A 19,182-nucleotide genomic window follows, 5' to 3' on the forward strand; every position below is an offset into this window, starting at 1 on the left:
ATGTAATTGGTATATGAATATTACCGAATTAATTGGTATATGAATATTACCGAATTAATTGGTATATGAATATTACCGAATTAATTGGTATATGAATATTACCGAATTAATTGGTATATGAATATTACCGAATTAATTGGTATATGAATATTACCGATGTAATTGGTATATGAATATTACCGAATTAATTGGTATATGAATATTACCGAATTAATTGGTATATGAATATTACCGAATTAATTGGTATATGAATATTACCGAATTAATTGGTATATGAATATTACCGAATTAATTGGTATATGAATATTACCGAATTAATTGGTATATGAATATTACCGAATTAATTGGTATATGAATATTACCGAATTAATTGGTATATGAATATTACCGAATTAATTGGTATATGAATATTACCGAATTAATTGGTATATGAATATTACCGAATTAATTGGTATATGGATATTACCGAATTAATTGGTATATGAATATTACCGATGTAATTGGTATATGAATATTACCGATTTAATTGGTATATGAATATTACCGAATTAATTGGTATATGAATATTACCGAATTAATTGGTATATGAATATTACCGAATTAATTGGTATATGAATATTACCGAATTAATTAGTATATGAATATTACCGAATTAATTAGTATATGAATATAAATAAATATAAAAAATGTTGGTAAAAAATATTAATAATATATATATATTTATATATATATATGTGTGTGTGTGTGTGTGTGTGTGTGTGTGTGTGTGTGTGTGTGTGTGTGTGTGTGTGTGTGTAATGCTCAGATTGTGAGAGATTATATAATTATTTCCGCAGCCAAACAACGTCGCAGCTCACAAGAGCCGTGACAAACTTGGGTTTCGAATCCCGGGTTCGGATTATGTCAAACTTATTAGCCCAAATTAGGGTGAAACTCGAGTGTTGGACTTCTGGTTTGTTGGCTGTCATTTCTCTTGTGAGATGCGATGTTGTTTTATTGTGGAAATAATTGTATATATATATATATATATATATATATATATATATATATATATATATATATATATATGCCCACTTTGTGACGCAGAGAAGTACCACATCATAAAGGCTATTAATGACCCTCAAAAGACCTGTTTGAACGTACGCAGTGAGAAACTCAAAAGAAGTCTGCATAGGAGACAAGCGCTACTAATAAACTGGGAAGACAGAACAATAAACGAGGACCCCACCTAAAGGAGTTCTCCAAGAGTTTTCTAGATGCAGCCAACTTAACGCATAAACCAGAAAAGGGTAACGGACATTTAGACTCTTGTTAAAATACATTAAGCACAAATATTAGTATATATGAAGAAGAATAAGACTGCCTATAACACAGTACACAGATATATAAAAAGAATTTAGAATTAAATGACACACCCACCCTCATCTATTATATGTAATACAAAAACTTAAAAGGATAAATAAGATAGATTAGTTACCCCCCTTAGACCACTAAAACACAGGTTGTCTCCCTTCAACCGAAAACAGGTAAAGACGTTAAATAAGATAAATTAATTATCCCTCTTACCCAACCAAAAGCAACGAGAGGCAGACCAGAAAAAAAATAAAACAACACATAATTACTAAAACGCATTAAATAAAAAAATTAAAAAAGAAGAAAATTCATACCGGATTAAAATAAATTATACAGGAACTAGCTATAGTCTAATAAATAAAAACATACATCATTATATAAACAAACATATGCGGACCTGAAAAAATATGCCTCGGGGCAGAAAACAAGATGGCTGACGAGAGCCGAACATTATTTACGTGTTACCATTAACGGTTTCCCGTTGTGTTTTGGGCTTGAAACCGACGGTACCAATGTTTTTTCTGAACTTCTGTAAAACTAATATATATATATATATATATATATATATATATATATATATATATATATATATATCGTCCGAGACAGAAGAACTGGCCATTGAAATTATAACCGTTATATAAAAATCGGTACTCATGCAGAGAGTGGTCCGGACGTAACTCAGCGCACGCCCGGCTTTCCCCGGAACATGGCGTCAACAGCCGGAGTAAGCCGAGCGTTGCCGAAGAAATTAAGCCGTTTAACGTAACATAAAGCTGAGCCAATGACAATGTAGCGTGATGGTTTTCAACGCGACGCGCATTCGCGCGAGTTGAAAAATAAAAGCAGCAGACGACAATCATGAAGAGGAAGAAAAGAAAACAAGTTAGTTTTAAAAAAGAAGAAAAAACACAACATTTGCGTACTTTCACGTTTAGAAAAAAAATGTATTGTACAGAATTAGCTGAGCAGTCGAAAACACCAGCAGGAGTCCTAGAATTTTGTCAGAGTAGGAAATTACTAGCACTGACGAAAACGTGTCCCTCTTGTGGACATAGATGCACTCTTATTACAAGAAGCGATGGCTATGCCTGGAGGTGCCAGGCTGGCTAATGCCAAGCGTTTACCTCGATCATGACAGGAACTTTTTTCGCAAAGTCTAGGCTGGCAATTGCCATAATACTAAAACTAATCTACTTGTGGGCGTTCGAGACAGCAACGCAAAAAGACCTCCAACGCGAATGTGGAATTTGCTCGACGCACACCATCGCTGACTGGAAGAATTTCTTAAGAGATATTTGCCGGTAATATTTTCTAAGGAATCCCCGCCAGATAGGGGACCCAGGCCATACGGTGAAGGTAGATGAGGCTTTGTTTAACCGTAGAAAGCATAACGTCGGCAGGTTACTCACATCGGTCTGGGTCTTCAGTGGATACGAACTCGCCGAAAAGGAGGATTTCTTTGTGAGTGTACCAAACCGGAATGCCGAAACTCTCTTTCCATTAATAAAACAATATATCCTTCTGGGGACCACGGTCGTATCAGATTGTTGGAAGGCATACAACAAAGTGGGGGGAGGGGTATCGCCATTTGACGGTGAACCACAGTCTTCACTTCGTAGATCCCGAAACGACGGCTACGACAAATCATGTGAAGCGAATGTGGAAGGAAGCTAAACAACGCACCAAAGTAGAATGCGGGACCAACCGGGAGCTTTTGGACACATATCTCCTAGAGTTTATATGGAGGCAAATATTTGGTAATACTCTGTTTGTCTCCATATTAGCTCACCTTGGCGTGATGACGAGCTTCCTTGCACGTGGGCTATCATCTTTGATTCCACTTGGTAATGCTCTCCAACGGTCTGAGGAAACAACAACATCTGTTTTAAAATGAAAAAATATACATATTCTATCCAGTTTTCTTTCTTTTTCTAGTTTCCAGGTTTTTTCTTTTAAAAAATCCCCCCAAAAAAAACAAACAAAAAAACAAAAAAGACAAAAAGAAATTTGATTCGAACAAAAAAAACACAAAAAAAAAATAAACAATCCCACCCAGTTTTCTTTCTTTTTCTAGTTTCCATGTTTTTCCTTCAAAAGAAATTTTAAAAAATCAAAAAGTAAAAAAAAAAAAAATTTTGTTTTAACGTTTCTATTTTTTTTTTTCAGATTTCCCTAAAAAAAAATCCTAGAAAGCATTGAAACTTTTTTCGAACAAAAAAAAAACAAAAACACACAAAAAAAAAATTTTTCTTTTTATCTTGAAAAAAAAATACATAAAAAAAAACTTTACGAACACAAAATCTATATAAAAAAATATTGTTATAACATTTTCTTTTTACAGTTAATAAAACTTAAAAATTAAGGTAGATTTTTCTCTTCTTGTTATGCTTTCATCGCCGACGCTCGGCTTAATTTCATCGCCGACGCTCGGCTTACTCCGACTGTTTACGTCATGTTCCGGGGGAAAGCCGAGCGTGCACTCTCTGCATGAGTACTTAAAAATCATAAAAATAAAAATAAAGTAGATAGATAGAATACAATAAACCGAGAATTCATATTTAAGACAAAAAAGTAAAGCATGAATATGTATGCATATACTAATCAGTATGGACATATTAATATATCTAAGGCTTTTGACAGGGTATGGCATGAGGGTCTCCTCAGGAAAACTAGATCATACGGTATCACTGGTAGAATACTTAACATAATTAAATCCTTCTTAGATAAAAGAAAAATCCAGGTTGTCCTCGGCGGTCGTACATCTAAACAATACGATATAAATGCGGGGGTGCCCCAGGGTTCTATCCTTGGACCTCTATTGTTCCTGATATTCATAAATGACCTCCCCGACAACATTGCCTCTGAGATGGGTATATATGCTGATGACACTAAACTCTATAGCAGGCACAACAGGAAGACGAATGAACACATTTCTAAAGAAATGACAGAAACGCTAGAGGAAGACCTCCAATCTGTGGTGGAATGGGGACAACAATGGATGGTCACATTCAATGCTGTCAAGACTAAACTACTTTCATTCAACAATTACAAGAAACACTCTCTACCACCTATAGCAATGGCCAACGACTCTTTATCTGAGAGTACATCTTTCAAACTCCTTGGCCTAACGTTCACAGGAAACATGAGTTCGAACAGCTACATTGAAGGCATTGCCAGGGCCGCTGCAAGAAAGGTGGGCTGTCTCTACCGTGCTAGACAACTACTAACACCCGAAAGTATCCTGTACCTCTGTAAGGCCACCATTCGCCCATGTATGGAGTATTGCTGTCACATTTGGGCTGGTGCATCTGCTACTAGTCTCTCGCTCCTTGACAACGTTCAAAAGAGAGTCGCAAACCTGATACGCCCTGAACTGGCATCTAAGCTTCAGCCTCTGTCCCATCGACGAAATTTTGCATCCCTCTGCCTTTTCTACAAGTATTTTAGTGGTGAATGCTCTGACGAACTGCAATAACTTGTGCCCCCCACGACGTGAGCACCCTCGACAAACCCAAGAGGCTGCTAAATCCCACCCTTACACTGTAGAGATCCCTAGATGTAAAAGATATTTTTACTCCAATAGTTTCTTTCCCAGAACCGCTAGACTCTGGAATTCCATTCCAGGTCCCTGCTTCTTCAACAGTACTGACGTGCAGAAGTTCAAGTGTAACGTGAACCGACATCTTGCTGTCCAAATCCCTACATAGTACCCCAGTAGTTGTTGCCCCTGATAGTAGCCCCTTACACCAAACTGGCAATTTGCCTTGTTTGGGATGAAAATGTAAATAAAAATAAAAAATAAAAAAAATAGCTAACTCAATGGAAGCGAATGAACAACTTGCACATACACTGTTTTCTTCTCTTTCCATCTCTCTTTTAAGAAACAAAAATATTTGTAAAGTTGTTTTTCTATCGATTTTAGTTCGATTGGTACGATGGCACAGGAAACTTGACTTTAAACGAGATCACAGCTGAAACATATATGCACATATGTAGCTAATAATGTTTGCATAAATAAATGAATTTATGCTGTATATGTATATCTCTGTGTGTGTTATATAATGGCGGCAATTCGGTGTCTGCTTGTAATCGAAACCATGCCATGTTCTAAAACAAACCTATGTTCTGAAAAATAAGGAAAGTATTGTCATAATAGATGTATTTCTTACGTCTTCCAGCTTTTAGTCTTTAATTATTTCCAGGACTTTTTTGTTACTGATCAAATAAAGTAAAGTAAAACATGTACTTTGCTGTTTATGGACACCCGGTGCGATCGCAGACCCTATGAGAATCTGCTTTGTGCTATTTCTTGGTTGATGAAATTTGGGATGTTTTTTTTTTTACCAGCATTTGTTCCTTAGAAGTAGGGGTTCGAAAGAAGTTTTTCTTGGTCCTTTATTGTCTTGTGTTTTATAGGCCTCTTTCTCTATTTTCCTCTCTTCTCTCTCTCACTTTCTCTCTCTCTCTCTCTCTCTCTCTCTTTCTCCATATATATATATATATATCCCTCTTTTTCTTTTCCTTACTCTGTATTTCTCTCTTTCTCTCTCTCTCTCTCTCTCTCCTTCTCTCTTTTTATTCCTTTCTTTTCTTCTTTCTCTCTCTATTTTTCCCTCTTTCTTTCTCTTTCTCTTTCTATTTTTCCCTCTTTCTTTCTCTTTCTCTTTCACTCTTTTTCTATTTCTGTCTATCTATTATGATCCGGAGCGATTTAAATTTGAGTAAGCCGTCTCATTGTGTTGTGTCTGGGTTAGGGTTTGTGAACACGCAAGCTGGAATAAATTTTCACATACAGGGTAAAACGATAAAATTGTCGCCCTAGAAAAAGACGACATGATTCCATTTCTGTTTGATGAAAACCTGTTTTCTTTTTTTTTTATATTGCAGACCATCTACTAGTTGGCCAGTTGTGTACAAATCCCAAGAGCGATAGGAGCCTTTTATCATGTCTGAAAGTGATTCAATGTTAAATGAGCGAGATTGGAGATGTACCATTGTCAGCACCCTCAAAATGCAAATTCGGACGGTTCAACGCTTGAAAGCACAGCTCAACGAACTTCCAGCCACGGTTATGGTCTTTGATGTGGTTTCAAGTGAGGGCCACATTATGCCACCTCACATTTTCGAAGTCAGCTTGAAAGTCGACACCAAAGTGTACCTGAATGTGCTGAAGAGTGTGGTGATTCCATGGTGCAATCAAAATGGCCGCTAGCAGACCCTGAGTGTGGTTGCAGGACTTGGGGCTGGCCCACAAGTCCAAAGTGACCCAGTTTTGGCTTCAGAAAGAGTGCTACGACTTTGTACCCTTCTCTCACCTACATGAACCCGCTGGACTACTTCGTCGAGAACCATCAACATAACCTATCATAACACTAAAGCTAGCCTGATCGCCGCCATCCGCCGAGTATTCGCCGAGCTCCCGTCAGCGCTTGTGGACAAGGCATGTTCCCAGTTCCGGGTCCGTATTTAGGAGTGATTGAGGCTGAGTGCGGCCACATTGAATAGATGTCACAAATAAGACGTTTTATTTAGGTCAAACTTGCTGATTTTCTTTTCCTTTTGTTTTATGATATTGAAGCAGTCAGATGGAGACGTGTGAAGAGATAGATAAAAACTGATAAGCATTCGATCGAGGACTTCTGTTAAAATGTTATGGAACTAAGGATGTAATATAATGAGACAGAGAAATGAATTATATACTTTTAACTCGTATATTCTTGTCTGACTGAGATATACCGCCTGGTTAGTATCTAGGAGATCCATCCTTCCAGGCCTTACCTCGCCGCTTAGCTTTCAGGTAGAGTGAGTTCATTACTTACTGCCTGAGACGGCCCTACCGGGGAAGGCCGACGAGTTTGTCTAGGAAATTTTTTCGATGTCAGGGTGTTCTTCCTTTCGGGGTGCCTACTTGGTACTCCCATCTCCCGGCCTTGTGTCACATCTTGCTGCTATGAGAAGCAAGTAAATAACTACCCAGTATTATGATTGTAGTCTGCTTGCTGCTGGTTGCATGGTGGATTTGGATAATAGTATCAGTTGATTATTCGTTCTTGATAATCAGCCCAAAAGAAACTAAGCCATTTCGGTGAACTTTTAGCTGTCGGACTAAGTAGTACCTAGGAGGTCCATACTCCTTCCTTTCAGAAAAGAGGGAGTAAGTTTATAGCTTGCTGACTGAGGCGTTCTGACCGGATAATGTTGACGGGTCTACTAAGGTAAAATTTGTTAGACCAGAGTGTACCTTCTTTAGGGGTGCTGGTTTGATTCTTCCTACTTTCCGCCCTTATGTTACATCTTTCTACGAATGGGGGGAAGTTAATGCATACCCAATATTATGCCAAAAATAACTTTGCAAGGTCACTTTTTCCTGTTTCAAACACTCGAATCAATTTGTTTTTTAAGGGTCCCCAGAAATAAGTAACTCTGAAAGCGGCGAATTCTGGCATCCATCGGTTTCTTCCGTTTAACACGCACACACTTTAAACAAACGAAAAAGAAATATGAGTTGTTTTACTTTTTCGTCACAAGTTCGATTTTTAATATAGGACAATATTTATTTTGAGAAAAAAGGAGGAAGGGGATATTAAATATTCATTCATTTACTAGCTGGTAGCCCGGCGTTGCCCAGTTGTACGATACGCTTAAACATGATATTTTAATTTATGCAGATTGTGTATGTATTATTATAGAATTAATCCACTCTTGATTATTATATACAAGCCTGGGTGTCCGGCGTTTCATGGGTGTGTGGAGGTGTGTGTTGGGCAAAAAAAAGTGGTAGTAAGCAGGCAGGTTCGAACCCGTGACACGGAGGCGGAAAAGAAAGTGAAAGAAAATCTGACGTCTTACCGCTACTCTATGACGCGTCCGGAAGTTCGGAACGTTAAAATTAGGCAAAGTCAATTCAATCGATACGATGACTTGCAAAAATAGATCGCAAAATAACGATGCCTCCTTATAGAAAATTGACCAGCTGAGGGTGAAAGAATTAATGATTTTGGCCACTTTTTCGATATTTGTTGTCCGAGATGTCGTGTTTCAAAATGATACCGACCTCGTGAAAACCCGTCGCCTCTGTCGAAAGTTTTAGGCAGACACACATACATACATACATACATACATACATACATACACACATGCATACATTTAAGCAGACAGATGAGATTTATATTATAGATTGAGAGGAATAATTTACCTGATGGACTAATTCGAAAAAAAAACTTTAAAAAGCAAAAAAAAAATAATGATCATGGCGTTCATCAAATCCCGTCTGTATTTGTTTGCAATATCACGTCAGCTGATACTTGGGCTTGATGATGAATGCCCTGGAAAAGTCACTTCTGATTAAAATATTTAAACAAATATATGAATTGCGCCGATTTTAAATGGTACCTCTTTTTTATCGTAAATTAAACCCATTAATAAGAAAAATTAAAATAAAATGGTTAGGTACAATCGGGATTGAACAGGGGATCATTTGATCTGTAGTCAAATCCTCTACTACTAAGTTATAGCGCCAGATTATAATAAATCTGTTGTTCTTTTTTAAGAAAAAATGATTTGCTGGAAATTTATTATCTCCCTTGGCCAGTGTACCGTAAAATATTCCTCTGTAAAATGATTCTTTTTATCTATTTTTAAGATCGGATATTTTTCGATTTTCGATACTTATTGAATGAATTTCTCTTCAAAACATATATAAGAACATTGCAAGACATAAATTAGCTTTGTGTAAAATTTGCAAAAGATACGCTCAGCCGTTTCGGAACCTATGAGGAAAGAACTCACATACACAAACACACTCACACACCTAAGGTAACTTTTATATAATATAAGAGTTTTTTTTTATTTGTTTGTTTGTTTTTTGGTGCGGTTTTCTTTTATTTAAAAAAAAAACATTAAAAAAAAAAAACAAATGAAGCGTTGTCCCTATTTGCTGAAACAGAAAATTCTATATTTCTGATTTTGAACGCTTTCAGCATCCTTAATCTTCGCTTGCACAGCCGCGTATTTCTAAGGTCCTTAAAACCTAATCGATCAAAACAACCTAACCCATAACCCATACACGACCAAACAAATCGTATTTTATATTATTTAATTGGAATTCATTATTGAGATGAGTATCATTATTAATTTATTTATTGCGGACTATTATCCTCATTTGACGAAGGCCAGAGGAATAGTTGGCCGAAACGTCGTGAAACAACAACTAAGAAAGATGAGAATAATATTCCGCAATAAATAAATTAATAAATAATACTCATCTCAATAATGAATTCCAATTAAAATAATATATATACCATTCGGTACGAACCCGACCACGGAAGATCAGATAATAAATAAACGTGGATTTATAAGACCAAAAAATCCAATCTTCGGGGCCCGTGGCGCAGTGGATAGAGTTGAATTTCTACGGTTCCAGGTGAAAATAGTCTAAAGATAGCGGTTTCAATCCTACCCAAAGCCGGCCAGAGGCTTACTTGGCCAAAACGTGGTGAGACGACAACTATGGATGGCAGTAATTGCTGAGAATGCAGTTAGGAGATTGGAAGTTTCTATCCCGTCGCGGTTACCACCTGAAGAAGGCCAGAGGAATAGTTGGCCGAAACGTCGTTAAACAACATCTAAGAAAGATGAGGATAATAGTCCGCAATAAATAAATTAATTATTAAATTATTAAATCGTATTTTACTAATAAACATTCATATAATTAAAAAAAACTATTACCCTATGTAGACCGGTGCAGCAACTACAATATAATAGCCTTAGAATTAGATGACGTATAGCATATATCTCCTTTTCTTTTTTTTCACTTGATAGTTATCAGGTGCGTACGCGCGTCATCGTACGCCTTTTTCGGCTCATTGTGACGGCTATTATTATCATTATGATTAACGCTCTGGGTGTATTTTGCGTCGGACAGGATGCGACCCCCGAGATGCCCCAGCGTGGTCTTCTTGCTTTTTAGTCTTTCTAATGACAAACATACTGTCTTGAATGATCGGTCATATAACAGTTCCATCTTCAATCGACCCTCCACAGTGTGTTCAGCTTAAGGGGAACTGTTTAATTAATTTACGAATGGGTTTTGTAGATCATGTTTGACCCCCTACTGGTAAGAGAACAACATAAAAGTTCAAAGCCCAAGAAGATTATATATATATATATATATATATATATATATATATATATATATATATATATATATATATATATATATATATATATATATTTGTATCATCTGAGAGATGAGAGTCGGCTGAAGAGAGCCTGAGGCGGACATTAAGAGCAGTCCTCAACTACCGGGCTTGAAACCGTCGGTACCGACTACCGATGTAAATTCCTGTATATATTATACAAAAAATATATATTGCTCTTATTTCGAGAAAGGTTTTTCCCTAATAATAGAGCACTGTATGGGATTTCTTTTACTACAAAAAGTACAAGTATATATATATATATATATATATATATATATATATATGTGTGTGTGTGTGTGTGTGTGTGTGTGTGTGTGTGTGTGTGTGTGTGTGTGTGTGGAAATATATTTTATTTCCTTTTAATATGTATAAATCCTTATTTAAGAAGCTCAATGTAATTACAGAGCAATATAGTGAATAAATGTCAAAATACTATATTACAAAGTTCATGGTGTTGACCATCTTATAATTTATTCCTTTAATTCAGTCGACATTTACAATAACCAATTGTCAAAAATTGGAAATGTCAACAATTAAAGGATGGTGAATATTATAAACTTTTGAATTTAGTCTTTTGTTATTTATCCACACACACACACACACACAGATATATATATATATATATATATATATATATATATATATATATATATATATATATATTACAGTTGGCAAGAAAAACACACAAAAAAAGATGCTAACTTTTAAAAAACACTTGGGAGACACCGGATACGTATAGCTAGTATATATATATATATATATATATATATATATATATATATATATATATATATATATATATATATATATATATATATATATATATATATATGCATATATATTCTTCGGAATAGTTTTTTATTTGACAATCAGTGGTTATGTAAACGTGAGATTGTAGGTTTACAAAATATTACTGGCAGTAATATTCTATAAGTTATCCCATCTAAACAAGAATTGCTCGATATGCAAGATAGAGCAAATAAATTAAAATTGTAAATCAATGAATTTCAAAAAACTCTCATTGAAATGAAATGAAGTGGTTGAGTTTCATATCAAAGAATTTTTATTATTCTAAGCAAGACAACGAATGCTTTAGAAAATTAATCTCCTTAACCTATAGGGTTTCGATGTCTACCATCTCATCAGAGGAGAGAAAATATTAGCAAATAGTTATAAAGGTATGCACCCTATTTGCTAAAGTCAGTGAGACATGGAAAGTCAAAGTGACACACTTTGAATTATTATCGCTGGACCCAAAACAAATTTAAACAAGCACTTGCCCGATTCGGATATATACACAGCTATGCGGATTACCCAGTATATAGCTCGGAAATTATTACCAAACGGATGTAAAGAACGTATAATATGGATTTTACCAAGCAAGTTGGATCAACAAAAACATTCATATCCTTTTTCTACAAATCCTCCTGACACAGGACTTCTGATAAATGCATTATTTTCACTTTGACTTTCCATGTCTCACTGACTTTAGCAAATAGGGTGCATACCTTTATAACTATTTGCTAATATTTTCTCTCCTCTGATGAGATGGTAGACATCGAAACCCTATAGGTTAAGGAGATTAATTTTCTAAAGCATTCGTTGTCTTGCTTAGACTAATAATAATTCTTTGATATGAAACTCAACCACTTCATTTCAATTCAATGAGAGTTTTTTGAAATTCATTGATTTACAATTTTAATATATGCATATATATATATATATATATATATATATAGATAGATAGATAGATAGATAGATAGATAGATAGATAGATAGATAGATAGGTAGATAGATAGATAGATAGATATGTGTGTGTGTTTTAATAATAAAGAAATATAAATAGAAAGAGAAAGAAAAAATGTCTAAATCCAATTTTAGATATAAGGGAGGTAACAATGAATATCTACTTATTCGATTTCTTAACTGCTGTTAGAAAATTAGATTTATCGAAATCATCACGAGTAAGGCATGATTAATTTATTGAAATTAAAATTAAGATTAAGATTGGTTAGCTTGTTGCTAGTTTAAGTTTAATAATAAATATTTATATCATATGAACATTCCAAATTTTAAAAATATGCATTTATTTATATACGTTTGGTTTTCGGATAACCGAACATGCTTATTTAATATAGTTCAATCAAATGTAGTTTCGTATGAATTCAGTTAAAATATATTTGACGGGAAAATTTAATGTGATTGAATATATGGTTTGGCTTTATTATTAATGTTTATGGACAACATGCATAACTTATTGCTTTCAATATATTTGAACCTAAATAGGAAAACTCAGGAATATGACTTAGATTGCACTGAATTCAAATATAGTGATATATAAATAAAATGTCTTCTAATGTAGACTGAATTCCAAAGCGTTTTTAACTCCAGAAGGGTTCTAATGATTTATATAACAAGATTTTTACCCTTATTGCTTTTAAAGATTTCTAATCCCCTGCACCAATTTTTATCCTTTTAAAACAAAAAAAAATGTTTGTCTTCTTTTTCGCATAACATAAATCTGTCTCTGATGAGTTATTTTGTGAATTTCGACTATTCAACGAAACACTTGTAAGACAAATTATATTACTAATAAAATAAAATGTGTGATGTAAATGTGTTTGCTAGCGTGGGATTTATATATTGTCTTCGTAATAATGTACGTATATATATATATATATATATATATATATATATATATATATATATATCAGTTATATATATATATATCAGTTATATATATATATGTGTATATATATGTATATATCAGTTATATATATACATATATATATATATATATATATATATATATATATATATATATATTGTATCATCTAATATAGATCGTCTAGTGTATGCATTTTACAATATATCCAACAGTTCTAACATGAAACGATTGGTGTGGACATATCAAAGCAGTTGTAAAAAAATAGTTCCTTTCAACAGTTGTAGACAAACACAACATATACCTGATTTATATATAAAACATTTATCCTCTAGATTCCGGTCGGCATCTTCAGAGATTACAACGTTTTCACATCTTGGCTGTCTCGGAAGACGCCACTCCTCACGTTATGAGGAGAGACCAAATCTTCCTTAAATCATCCGGGGTTTTTTCTACTCAAATCTACGCATCATCACGTCATCATCACGTGTCCAATACCCCAACGCTGACGTAAGCCTAAATCTAATTATTTCGTTTACGTAAACTAAAATTACTCCAGAACTTTGTTTACCTTTATTTTCTAAGCTAACATTCCTTTGTAACCCTTTTATTATTTCAGGTTTCATTCACATTTTTCCAATGTAATTGTTTTTATTTTTCTAGTCATAATAATTGATCCAGCGATCCGCTGTCGCTCAGATCAATTAATAATTATCTTTTGACCCTTGGCACTCCTTGCCTCAGTTAACACAGATATTACGCTGTGATCCCAGCCAAAGGGTCACAACATTAAAAATGTGTTTTTGGTTTGGTATGTTGACTTCCGCTATATATATATATATATATATATATATATATATATATATATATATATATATATATATATATATATATATATATATATGCGTATGTGTGTCTGTGTTGTACATATATATACAATTATAGATGTGCGCATACAAACATATACACATGTGTGTGTGTGTGCATGCCTGCGTGTGTAGATGAGTGTGCATATATACGGTAAATTCTTTCATCGAAAACGATAAATGAGAGCTTAGCAAATAATTTCAACAATTCCTAAGTTCTGTGGCATCTCATGTGTTCTTTTTTTAATCTAACAGGTGTCTTGCACACTTTCTCGCAGATTGTATATCTGCATGTATTTGTTGGTTCCAAATGTCGTAGTGAATGAACAGCTAACCCAGATTCGCTTTTCATTCATTCATTCATTCATTCGTTCATTCATTGATTCGTTCATTCATTCATTTAATTGGCAAGGAGTAAGCGATTGCCATTTACAAAGGGGAAAAGTCAGTGAGAATTTAGGAGGCTATGTACAAAGATAAACTATACAGGGGAGGTCCGACGAGCGTCTGTCCAAGGCCGTTTTTAAGCCCTGTAGTGTGGGTTGATTTACGACCTCATCGGGTAAATGGTTCAACGGAGATGCCACTCGAATCGAGAACGTTTCTTGGCGTGGAAGGTAGACCTTTTTCACGTGCCCACGGAGCCTGCGATCCAGGATGGAGGTAAAGAACATGTCCTGGTCCAGGTTGCACCGTCCATGGAAGATGTTGTAGGCGAGGATGAGGTTGCCTCGATGCCTTCTGCACTCAAGGGAAAAAGATCTAAACGTTGTCCATAGGACAGATTCTGAGGCTAGCCACCGATCTCGTCGCCAGGCACCGAACCCGTTCGAGACGCTGGACGTCCTTCACGTAATAGGGGGATGTGACCTGAATATAGGATCCGACCATTTTTCCAGCGGTCTTGGCAACAGATTTAATGTACGTATTCCATTTAAGGTCAGGAGTAAAGGTCAAGCCCAGAAGCTTGTCAAAACTTGAGGACTCCCCAAGACGAGAGCTATTCATTTTAATTGATACCATATGGGGATCAGAACGTTGATGATGTAAAGATAGAAGCTTGGTTTTAGATGCATTAAAAGTAACCAGCAACTCCTTTCCCCATTGTACAACCAGATCAAGATCAAAGGAGAGAGAATCAGAGAGAACTTGGTCATTTACTGTCTAAGATGTGCTAACATAGATGGTAGTGTCATCAGCAAAAATGTCTACGAATGATGTAAGATTAGGAAGATCATTAATGTAGATCAGGAAAAGAGTTGGGTCCAGGATGAACCCCTGAGGGACTCCAGCATTAATACTGCGAGCTTCTGATTTTTGCCCATCAACTACTACTCTTATGAACATATCAGAGAGAAATGATTTAATGATTGAGAAGACATTTCCAGCTATGGTATAGCTGGAGATCTTGTGAAGTAAACCTTTATGCCATACCCTATCAAAGGCCTTGGATCTGTCAAGAGCAATTGCTCTAGAAAGGTTGCCTCTGTCGAGAGATTCGCTAATCCTATGAGATATAACTGTAAGCACATCTGTTGTAGATCTAGCAGAACGGAAAGCATATTGTGTGTCACTAAGAAGGTTATTTTTGCTGAGATGGTTGATTACTTCTGTATTTAACACAGATTCCAGCAACTTACTTATGACGCACAGGAGAATTATTGGCCTGTACTGAGAGGGGGAATGAACGATCACCTGAATTCTTAAATGCAGGGCATATTGATGCAGTTTTCCAGGGTGATGGGAAACTATTCTCCTTAAGACAACGTTTAAACAGTTTTGTAAGTATAAGCGCTAGTTCTGGTTGCAGTTTTTTTAGTACTATAATTGGAATACCGTCAGGGCCGGTTGCTTTACTGGAATCAAGGTTTTTTATTAGCTTAGCAACATCACGAACAGATATTTGTATATCACATAATGTGTTTTCTGATACAGGAGGAAATATTGGGGGTTGGCGGCCTTGGTCGCAAAGGGTAGAATTAGCTGCAAAGTTCTTGGCAAAGAGTTTGGCTTTGTCTGATGCTGACGAGATTACCTCAGGTCCATTGATAATAGTTGGGATAGAGCACACGCTTCTGTTCAGGATTCTGTTTGCTATTTGCCAAAACTGGTGGGAACCAAGCCGCTGCTCAGCTACTTTGGACTTGACGGACTGAGCATACAACTCTTGCGTTCACTATTACTTTCTTACAATGGTTGCTGGCAGTCCTGAAAGCGGCTTTTGTTTCCATACATCTATTACGTTGAAAGCAGTGGAAAAGGTAGTTTCTGTGCGCAATGGCAGCAGCACATTCTGGAGAGAACCAGGGCTAGCTGTAAGGTTTTTGCTGGAACTTTTTGGAGGTTAGGAAACGGACTATACCTACAATTAACCATTCCGTCAGGTCTGATACTATAGAGGACACATCCTTTTTAAACATGGAACGCAGAGGTAGATCCGATATAAATGTACGGAAACTATCCCAGTCAGACATAGTGTATCGATATACTGTACGATGGAGAGGTACGTCTGAGGACTTATTACATTTCATTTTTACCTTAATTGATACAACTGAGTGGTCGGAAGATCCAAGACGAGACAGAACGGAAACTGAACATAGTTCAGGGCAAGTTGTGAGAAAAAGATCTAGGAGACTAGCATACTGGCCGTCATTGTCAGGCACACGGGTGGGTTCGTGAACAATCTGAGTAAGGTCATAAGCAATGGAGAAATCATGACAGAACCTCCCCTCATCATCGGTCTTGTTTGAGTGGGTCAACCATTCCACATTGTGAACACTGAAGTCTCCACATACGTGAATGTTAGCTGAAGGATAAGCTGATAACATTCTCAGCAATCACTGCCATCTGTGGTTGTTATCGTCTTACCACATTTTTGCCAAGTAAACCTCTGGCTGGCTTAAAACCGCTATCTTCAGACAATGTCCACCAGGAACCGTAGAGATTCAACGTCTCTATCAACTGCGCAACGGGCCCCGAATGGCGATCGAGGTTGGATTCTTTGATTTTATAAATCCATGTTTATTTATTATCTGATCTTCCATAGTCAGGTCCGCACTGATTGGTCTATATATATTATTCCTTAATTGGAATTCATTTTTTAGATGAGCATTATATATATATATATTAATTTATTTTTATTTCGGACTATTATTCTCATCTTTATTAGTTGTTGTTTTCATCTTTTATTGGTTGTTGTTTTTTCACGACGTTTCTGCCAACTATTCCTCTGGCCTTCGTCGCGGTTACCACCTGACAACAACTATGGATGGCAGTGATTGCTGAGAATGCAGTTAGGAGATTCGAGGTTACTATCCGTCACGGTTACTACCTGACGAAGGCCAGAGGAATAGTTGACCGAAACGTCGTGAAAAAACAACAACCAATAAAAAATGAAAAACAACAACTAATAAAGATGAGAATAATAGTCCAAAATAAAAATAAATAAATAAATAAGCTGATAGCACTTGGTCAATTTTCTCAGATATGCTTTTAAAGTTATATTGATTTCGTAAATACGTACTTTAGGGGCATTTTTCGGAATGTTGCTGAAAGAAATAAATTTTTATTGTTACAATTTACGATGCTTTATTTTAATAAAAAAAAAAGCATAAATAAATTCATTCATTACTTTTTATTGCTGAAAACCATAATTTATTGAGGGTGTGTTTTTTGTTTGTTTTTTTTTTTTGTTTGGTTTTTATTTTGTTTGGTTTTTATTTTGTTTTGTTTAAACAAAATAATACATTTCCACTAAAATTTAACTAAAAATGATGAGGTTTCTGAATTTTGGACCCGTGGCGTAGTAGTTAGAGTACTTGGAAAAATCAATTGTAAAAAGTGACCTTCTCCTGAAGGTTGAAGGTTCAATCCTCAGTGTGGGCGACCGAAAAATGCAATTGCAAATTACTTAGGATCTCTATCCCGTCATGGCTGACGGAACAAGGGTACGCCATCCCCGTGAAGTAAATAAAGGATTCTGCTCGAAATTCCGTTCAAATTTCCGAGTCTAACAGAAACATTCCAGAGTTCGACCAGATACACCTGAAAAAGGTCTGAGGTTACATCAATCGAAACGTTGGGAAAAATCACATTCAAGATGAGAACAGTAGTTCCAAATAATACGAAAAATAATGAGTTCATTATATTTCGTAATCATTATTTGATAAATACTGAAAATTTCATTAAAATTGGTTGATTTCCTGATTTTTGGTGAAGTTTTAATTAAAGGGAAGGCTCAAAATGTTTATACATTTTAAGCATCGGCTATTCATTTTGCGCGTACCTAGCTTTCATATAACAACTTGGGGTCAGAATGTATTGTCTGTTCTCTCCATTCTCGACGACAGAGGAATCTTTCCAGACTGCGGCAATGTTTTTTTTTTATTTCTGTAACATCTGGAGTGTTTCTTTTCTAAATAAACTGATTATTCACATGTCAAGTATTAAACTTATGTCTTCGTGGAGAGGTAAGTAAATAAAGATGCTCGCTTAGATTACCTATATTTGTAATTAAAAAATTAAAAACAATATTCTCCCAACGTGGGGCTCGAACCCACGACCCCGAGATTAAGAGTCTCGTGCTCTACCGACTGAGCTAGCCGGGATGAACGAGATAGCAGGCAAAGTTTAATTTTATATTCTTATCACATTTTCCGCCATTTCTTGTATAGCTTTTGTTATAATTTGTAATGGGTAAAATTCAAAACATAATGAGGTAGCAGGAAGGCTAAACCCGTGCCGACATAAACTATGGACTGTTTAGAGGGAGGGGAGCGGTTTCAGTTCGTCTGTATCTGTCGAGTCCGCGTCATACTTCTTTGCGCGCTCGCACGTGTGTGTGTCTGTGTGTGTGTCTGTGTGTGTGTGTTGGGTGTGCGCGCGTGCGTACAATGCTGTTCGAGTTTAGTTGGCTGTTCTTGGGCTTCGGGTCAGGATCAAAGTGTAGTATCTGTTCCAGCAGATACTGCAAGCAAAGACCATATGTGGGGGCAACCCCACATATAAGTTATTGGTCGATGTAGGAGAAACCCTTCATACCAATTGTCACTATACAGCTCCCCTACTCCCCGGGGAGCTGGTGCCCATTTCCTCAATC

General features: G+C 35.9%; 1 non-coding gene across 1 annotated transcript; it reads right to left on the reverse strand.

Annotated features, from left to right (window-relative positions):
* Positions 1-18,618: 18,618 nt before the first annotated feature.
* Trnak-cuu (transfer RNA lysine (anticodon CUU)) lies at positions 18,619-18,691 on the reverse strand. Its single transcript has one exon. It is a non-coding gene; the product is annotated as a tRNA-Lys (tRNA).
* Positions 18,692-19,182: the final 491 nt, after the last annotated feature.

This window comes from Euprymna scolopes, chromosome 23 (genome assembly GCF_053919585.1).
Source record: "Euprymna scolopes isolate OS-2025 chromosome 23, ASM5391958v1, whole genome shotgun sequence".
In the NCBI taxonomy this organism is placed as follows: domain Eukaryota; kingdom Metazoa; phylum Mollusca; class Cephalopoda; order Sepiida; family Sepiolidae; genus Euprymna; species Euprymna scolopes.